Source organism: Castanea sativa, chromosome 4 (genome assembly GCF_040712315.1).
Source record: "Castanea sativa cultivar Marrone di Chiusa Pesio chromosome 4, ASM4071231v1".
Taxonomy (NCBI): domain Eukaryota; kingdom Viridiplantae; phylum Streptophyta; class Magnoliopsida; order Fagales; family Fagaceae; genus Castanea; species Castanea sativa.
In genome coordinates, this window is record NC_134016.1 from 6,721,814 (window position 1) to 6,729,636 (window position 7,823).

A 7,823-nucleotide genomic window follows, 5' to 3' on the forward strand; every position below is an offset into this window, starting at 1 on the left:
AAGAAGACACAGGGAATGGGGAAAGAGGGGTGGAAAGACAAGACTTACAAAAATAGTACTTACAAAATGACCTAACATTTATAAGTATTAGTGAGACTTATAAACCAAAGACCATGATTTTGAAACCTAAACCGTTTAATGAACCAGAAAAGGGAGAGGTTTAAAGATTTTGAGGTCGAATCGAAGTTCAACCGAAGTCAGACCATGACGTATCATTTAATATTTTTAATATATTTGATACTTAAATTGGTTTATATTTATTAATTTTTTATTCCTGACCAACAAGATATACGTGACCCAATGGTTTGCATGCTGGAGATGTTATTTTACTTGCTGACAGAAAATTCCAGTCCTGCTAGCAGCATATTTTCATCAATATTTACCAAAATAATGACATAGATGAAATAAGTTCTTATAGATATGGTCTAAGGACCGGTTTTTAGTTAACCCGGTTGGACTAATTAAAGCATGTCACGTTAAAACTCCTATCTATCCATATATTTAATATTGTGTACGTGTAACATATTTTCATCAATTTTTACCAAAATAATGACCTAGATGAAATAAGTTCTTATAAAACCGATCTAAGGACCAATTCTTGATTAACCTAGTTGGACCAATTAAAAGCATGTCACGGTAAAACTCCGATCTATCAATATATTTAATATTGTGTACGTGTCGAGTTAATTTACCCGTGAAAGGTACCTTGTACGTTCAGGCAAATTTATATCCGACTAATGACAGATGCAGGTTACAACCACAATTTTATTTACAAGTTGCAATTCAATAAATAAAGGTAGATTTGTCACACATTGGCTGGAAAAATGTTCTCTCAACAGTGGACTTTTAAGTCATTCAGCAAAACAAAAAAAAAACGGTGGACTTTTAACTTCTAAGTCAATACCAACAAAAACTTGTTATTGTTACGAAAGTTGAGTATGTACTATGTAGCATTTCTCATTACAATCTCTATATATTATTATGAGTAGGTAGACTATGGCATCCATCTGTCATCATTCACAGCCAATCAATGAATTTCGTTGCCATCAATTCCCAAACTTACCCGCCAACCTCCAACTACGGCATTAAGGGTCCGTTTAGATAGAATTTATTGCTGAAAATTAAAAACTGAAAACACTGTAGCAAAATAATTTTTAAATATGTAAATAGTGCTGCGAGACCCATTTTTAATAAAAAATTGCTAAAAAAGTACATGAACAATGCGCGCACTGCGCGCTTGTCCCCCGCAGCAGTGAAATAATAATAAAAAAAAACAGCAAAACGTGGACGCAGCAACTTTAAGCTGAATCCAAACGCCCTCTAAAAGTTGTAGATTTAAGTACAGAATTAACTCTCTCTTTTTTTTTTCTTTTTTTTAATTTCACAAAAATTCATTTCGTTCTCTAATTTACTTTTGGTTAATTCATTTTGTTAAGTACCTATTTAATATCAGCTTATTTAGTTAAAATTAAAAACATTTTACTGAAAGTACTGTAAATAAAGGTAAAAATTAACTAAATAATATAATAAAATTCATGAATAATAGTAAAAATAAATTGAAATTGCAAATAAATGTGTGTTTAAATACCGTTTATTTTGCTGAAACTGAAAAATTATTAATGAAAGTAATGTAAATAAAGATAAAAAATAGTTGAAATAGTATAATAAAGTCCATAAATAGTGCCAAAAAGTGCAGTAAAACCTATAAATAGTAGTAAAAATAAACTGAGTAGTGAAATAATTTTAATTTTTATTTTACACTAAGTTGAAAATTTCAAATTGTCCCAAACGGACACTAAGTTTCAAAAGTGTTCAATTTAGGTTTTTCACAAGTTATATTGCTATTTTTAGCACCATTAAATACCAAAACATGGCTACATTAGTTGAACCTTTGGCTCCGCAGCTACTGTACACAGCCAAAAATAACAGTATACTGTAGCTCATATGTAAAAAGATATATTATTAAATTATTATGCTCACACTGCTTTTAAATAGAAAAATTTCTTTTGATTGTGTTCCCACGGCTTTTTACTGAATTTTTTTTATAGTGTTTTAATCAAATAGCTAAAAATATAAATTTATTGATTTTGGAGTACTGTAAAAAAAATTTTATAGCGTTTTAATCAAATAGCTAAAAATATAAATTTATTGATGTTGGAATATTGTAAAGTGAGAATGTAAAATAAACAAAGTAATTTTTTTGTGAAACCAGCTAAATTTATGGCACCTATGTGGACGCTCTAACTTCCGCCAATGCTATGACGTTAAGTCCTTTTTTTTTTTTTCCCATTTTTCTATATTAAAAATTGCAAAAAGGTCATTTAAAATTTTTAAAAAAAATTTAAGAAATAACACACAGCAAACCCAGCACACCAACAACAAAAAAAATTATTTACATCGATCGCAACCAATAATGGCATTGATATACAAAATTTCAATACACAAATTCAGAACAGAGCACAACAACCCGAAAAAGATGATCAACATCAACCATCAGTACCCATACAATTTACAAATTCGCTACCCACAAACAATGATTATTTATTAAACAATGAAGTTCTGATACAACGTTTCTGAGTTTTTCTTTTTTGCGGTTCATTTGGTTTTTACAAACAAAATCATCAGAAGTAAGAAAAGATTTGTCTAAAAATTGAACTTGAACCCAAATCAGATCAGTGAGAGAAAGAATCCAAGGAGACCCAGATTTGATTGGAGAGAAATAATCCAGAGACCCAAAGAAGATCGGAGAGAGAGCTTAACCGGGTTGTTCAACAAATCCAAAAAACTCTGAAACCAACCAAAACAAACAACCAAACACAACAGCCCAGCCGTGGGTTGAAACTCCGATGAGGGTTTGACGTGAAAACGGAGAGAGAGGGAGATTGGCCTAGTTGAACCGAGCTAAGAGAAGACGACCACCGCCGAGCAATGACAATTAACAGTGATAGGTGAGGAGTGGAGAGCGGCTGACCTTGGTTGTCGGCCATGAACGAAGCTTGCAAAGGAGCTCCTTGGGTCCGGCCTAGAGAGAGAGTGAGAGATTATAGAAAGAGGGGAGAGAGAGGAGAAGATGAGAACTGAGATAGATTAGGATTTCTTAAGGAATTTTTTAAACGGAGAAATTAACAAAAAAAAAAAATTAAAAAAAATATGAAACTAACTGTGTAGTTGACAGAATCAAACGGAAGAACTTGATTGAATATTTTTTAAATTTATAGGACTGAATTGATTGAACTTAAAATTAGAGGACTGCAATGAATTTTGGTGAAACTTAAAAGGTCAGTTTTGCATTTTGATCAAAATTGTACGATTATAATCTTTTGTGTCATAATTCATTTTAGAATAATAAGGGCAAATAACATTCTCATCTTTTGAGGTTTAGAAAAATGACACTCAACCCTAAACTCAATAAAATAAAATAAAAAATTCCCTCTTTGACATTTATTTGACTAAACTCTATTAAATTGAGGTTAAAAACATTATGTACTAACCTATCCTTTGGTTTAAAACATATTTTCAAAATTACACTCCATATATTCTTAAAAGTTTTACAAAACCCAAAATTTTGGCAGCCATCCCTTCTCGCCCATCCTTTCCCACTTCTTTGAAAACCTAGATTGATGTTGAGGACTTTTATTTACAAATTCACATTAACACATACATCTCAATTGGTCCCCCACAACTTTCCATCCCATGGCCCAACAATGATTCCACAGTGAATACAACAAAAGCTAAATACCCAAATAAATGCCAACAAAACCCTCAAAATTTCTTGTATTTTAACCTAACTGAGCCATGAATTTTTGGAATTTATGTGTAGATAGATTGTAATGTGCACAAATGGTATAATATTCACAAAAAATTTGTAAAGCTTTAACTTTGTTTGGAAAAGCTCTCTTTCTTTTTCTTTTTTTTTTTTACTTCAAAGTTCAAAGACATTTCCATTGATGAATTTTGTTTAAAATGGCTCGATTTGTTTGTTACATAATGCTTTGGAATTTGCTCATGCTCTATTATCTTATTTCTTTTCCATTTTTTTCAAAGATTTTATATTCGTTGAATAACTTAAACCAAATCTTTGAAATTAATATAAATAATAAAATTAGTTTTTTGAGAACTAGTTCAAGTATTTGGAAAAAGCCCAAACTATTTCCCTTGCGTCTATAATGCCTGAAATGTAATTTGCAATTTAATAAGTGGATGCTACTTGTCAATATCTCAGCCAAAGTGACAATACTTGGCAGTAAATGAGTAAATGTAAAAATGAGCTGGATAGTAAAAGTCATTAGCCATTGACACTTTGCACAAAGAAAAATAATTTATTTGTACTTCTAGAGTTTCTCTTGTACTATGAATATATAAAACTAGCTTAATACATCTATAAATAGATATCCTGTGTAATGAACTAGTAATGGGCAATGGGACAAACAAACAATATCTCATAAATTTTGACCCAAAGTGTTGGTGAGAAGTGTGATTCAAAAATCTAAGATGATCATCAAACTTTAACAATATCAATTGGAAAAGTGCTAGAAGAGACAAAAATCCGCTTAAGGAACATATTTTATAATATGCTCTTTTTATTTTTTATTTTATTTTATATGAATGATCTTTTTACTAACCTTGGTTAAATTTTGGTAAAAATAATCTTTTAAAAAGTTGGAATATTTTGTTATTAATATTAATAGAAGGGGGAGTGTTATTTTTTTCAAATCTCAAAGGAAGGAAGTGTTTTTTCCTTTCAAATTTGAGGGTGAGTATCATTTCCCCAAACCTTAAGAGAATGGAGTGTAATTTGTCCTAATTTTAATATAGTAAACTATAAACAGTGAGTCTATTTGAAAGTGACAAACTACTATTCACAATTTGCCCTATAGGAATCATATTATGGGCCGCAGCAATGAACCTATTTGAAGTGGCTTTATTTCGTACCAGAAAAGCCTATGTAGTGGGTCTAATCTCCTAGTCAGTAATATTATACCAGGAATACTGCGGCCTTTGAGCAAACTAGATGGGCCGAAATTCAGGATTAAGAAACAACTTATAGAACAACAAACAAAATCATTGATTCTTTAGAAAAAATATTACAACAGCAGAATTGAGATGCTATAGCAACGGTTATAGGAAGTATTTTTCTTATCAGTAATTACACAAACAACCCATGCTTCTTAAACCCACGATCTTACACTCTACCTTGTCCTTACAATGCAAGGAACAGCTATATGAAGCATTATATAGGTAAAATATCTAAATGTTGGACACAATCATTCCACTTATAGATATCAAGTAATAAGCTTTCTTCCTAAACTGACCAACTCCAAACACTTCAACTGATAGAAAATTACATAATCAAAAAATATATATTAGTCCTGTTCAATGTCTTAGGCAGCCTACTGCAATGTGAATCTAAACAGTTTGAGAACAGAGCGCCTGAAAACCAAATCTAAGAAATAAAAATTAAAAATAAATGGCAGTGATATTGGAGGAAAGAAAGCCACATTGCATATTTATGTCTAGCACAATGTTTAGTTTTCACAGACACACAAAATTAAGCACACAAGTAACCCGCTAGAGAGAGAGGACAAAAAGTCAAATTCTGCAGCCCCATTTTGGCATAGATCCGCAAGTCCACATTTTTCTTATAAAGTAAGCAAATCAGGTAAAATGAATTTCCCTTTACTAATTCTCAATTCCATTGTATGACAGAGCAAACTTAGAACACCAAAAAAATATAAGGGACTTAGAATCCCAATCAAAATGTTTTCTCACACTTTCTCAGCCACCAGACACAGCAGAACTTAATGATATCACCCAATCCCGATGCATAGATCCTATCAATTGCAAAACTTTCCTCACTGATCTCTACCAAATACATCAAAATCAACAAGACCCACATGAATTTTCTCAACCATATCACAGAATTTGAGAGATCAAAAGTTATAACTCCTAAATTAGAACTAATATCCAAATGGGTTTTCCGAATCCAATCCAAAAGACCCATTTGCAAGTCAGAATCGATAAGTCCTCGAAAACCTTCATTATGAATGTTTTAAGCAAATGGGGTTCTGAAATATGAAGGAAAATTGAACCAAACAAGAGTGAGAAAATTAGAAATGAGAAAACTTGGGCATACCCTTGAACATTCCTGAGGGTCTGGTTGAATCTGGAATCAAGGCTTGTGAGAGTGCTCTCTTTCTTCCTCTGATCTTCTGGGCTGTTATTGTTGTTGTTGTTGGTGGTGTTCCTCATGGTTGTTGCTATGCAAAAACCATGCTCTGTATTTCTGTTTGTGCTTGTATTTATTAGTCCATATTTTTGTTTTCAAAGAATAAGAAAGCCTCAACGACATGCGGTAATAATAATCAAAAAAAGCAAATGATGTACTTGACTTTAATAATGATTTTTTATATGTATTATTGAGAGAAGATGTTTTTGTTAAATTAGATATATCTCTCATCAAAAAAAAAAAAAAAAAGATATAACTGAATTATAGAGAATGGGGAAACTTAAAAAAAATAAAAATAAAAAACTTTTTTGTTCTTTCATGTTTTGGGTCTAGTGTAAATTATTTTTATTGACTAATTTTACTTAAAAATAGAGTTTTATCCCCATTTTTTTTTTTAATTATACATAAACATCATGTTTGTGTTAAAACTTAAGAAAGATAAATGAAAAGAAATGCGTATACAATATGTGAATAATTCTCCTAGCTCTATCAAAATTTTATAATCAAAATATATTATATTTCAAAAGAAATTATGGAGAGGAATTCTAATACTCTAGGGTTCGGGCAAAGATGGAGTTGTCATGTGATTATAAATTCATGAACTGTTCTTTGACTCCTATAGTTCTATGTAGAGGTTTAACTAAACTAGACTGTAAGTCCGAAGTTATGGTACATGTTTAAAAAATGAACATCCAAGTTTGCATAATCTAATGACCCAGACTACCTCTTAACCATATTCTAAATAAGCATCCCCTAAATGTGATCTTTCCTAAATATACATAATATTTTTAAATAAAATAAATAAATAGTCAATCAAAGTTTCACCTAAAAACTAATGTTATTGAGGTGGGTGTTCCTAATTCTAGGGCTCAACCTCTTTTTTTTTTTTTTTTTTTTTTTTTTTTGAGGGAATAATTCTAGGGCTCATCCTAGTTGTATGTGTTTATCATTTTTAAACATTTACCTTAAGCATGTGATTGTTCAATAATTAAAATGAAGGAATTCGGAACATACATGTGATCGAATTATTAAAATGGAAAAATCAATGAAATATGAGAGCATTCACATTGGGTGTGCTAAAATAGCCAAAACGCTATTTTAGCACCTCAAATACTAAAAAAAGATCTACATCCAATAAGCTATATCTAAAAATTTTTAACAACCCACTATAGTAAACTACTACCTTTAGTGCTACTACTACCTTTAGAGCATCTACAATAAGGTTGCTAAATTGACTTTTTAGTCAATTTAGCAACCAATACCCTAAAAACAACTTCTATAGCAAAGAAGCCAAAGTAAATTTTTTTTGAGTTTGAGCTACAATGATGAGAATCAACAAGCATTCAAGGATCCATTGCATGTTCCTGTTGGGCCCATTACAAGAGCAAGATCCAAGAAGATCAAAGAAGCACTTAGTGGGCTGATTCAAGAGATTTGGGCTGATTCTAACGCAGGACATTCCAAGCTTGGCCCAAAGGAAGCTGAAAACGTAATAAATTTAATTCAAGCTATTTAGGGCTGATCTGGCTTAATTGCGAGTGATTTATGGCTTGAATTAATGGCTGATTGACTTTCCAGCTCTATATCAGTTAAGGCA

General features: G+C 31.3%; 1 protein-coding gene across 1 annotated transcript in view; it reads right to left on the minus strand.

Moving 5' to 3' along the window:
- LOC142631087 (uncharacterized) overlaps positions 1 to 6,305 on the minus strand; it is a 51,273-nt gene extending 44,968 nt beyond the window's left edge. Inside the window, exon 1 of the transcript XR_012843507.1 lies at positions 6,134 to 6,305. The gene's annotated coding sequence lies outside the window, so the exon portion shown is untranslated. The remainder of the gene's footprint in view (positions 1 to 6,133) is intronic.
- Between the last annotated feature and the right edge of the window lie 1,518 nt (positions 6,306 to 7,823).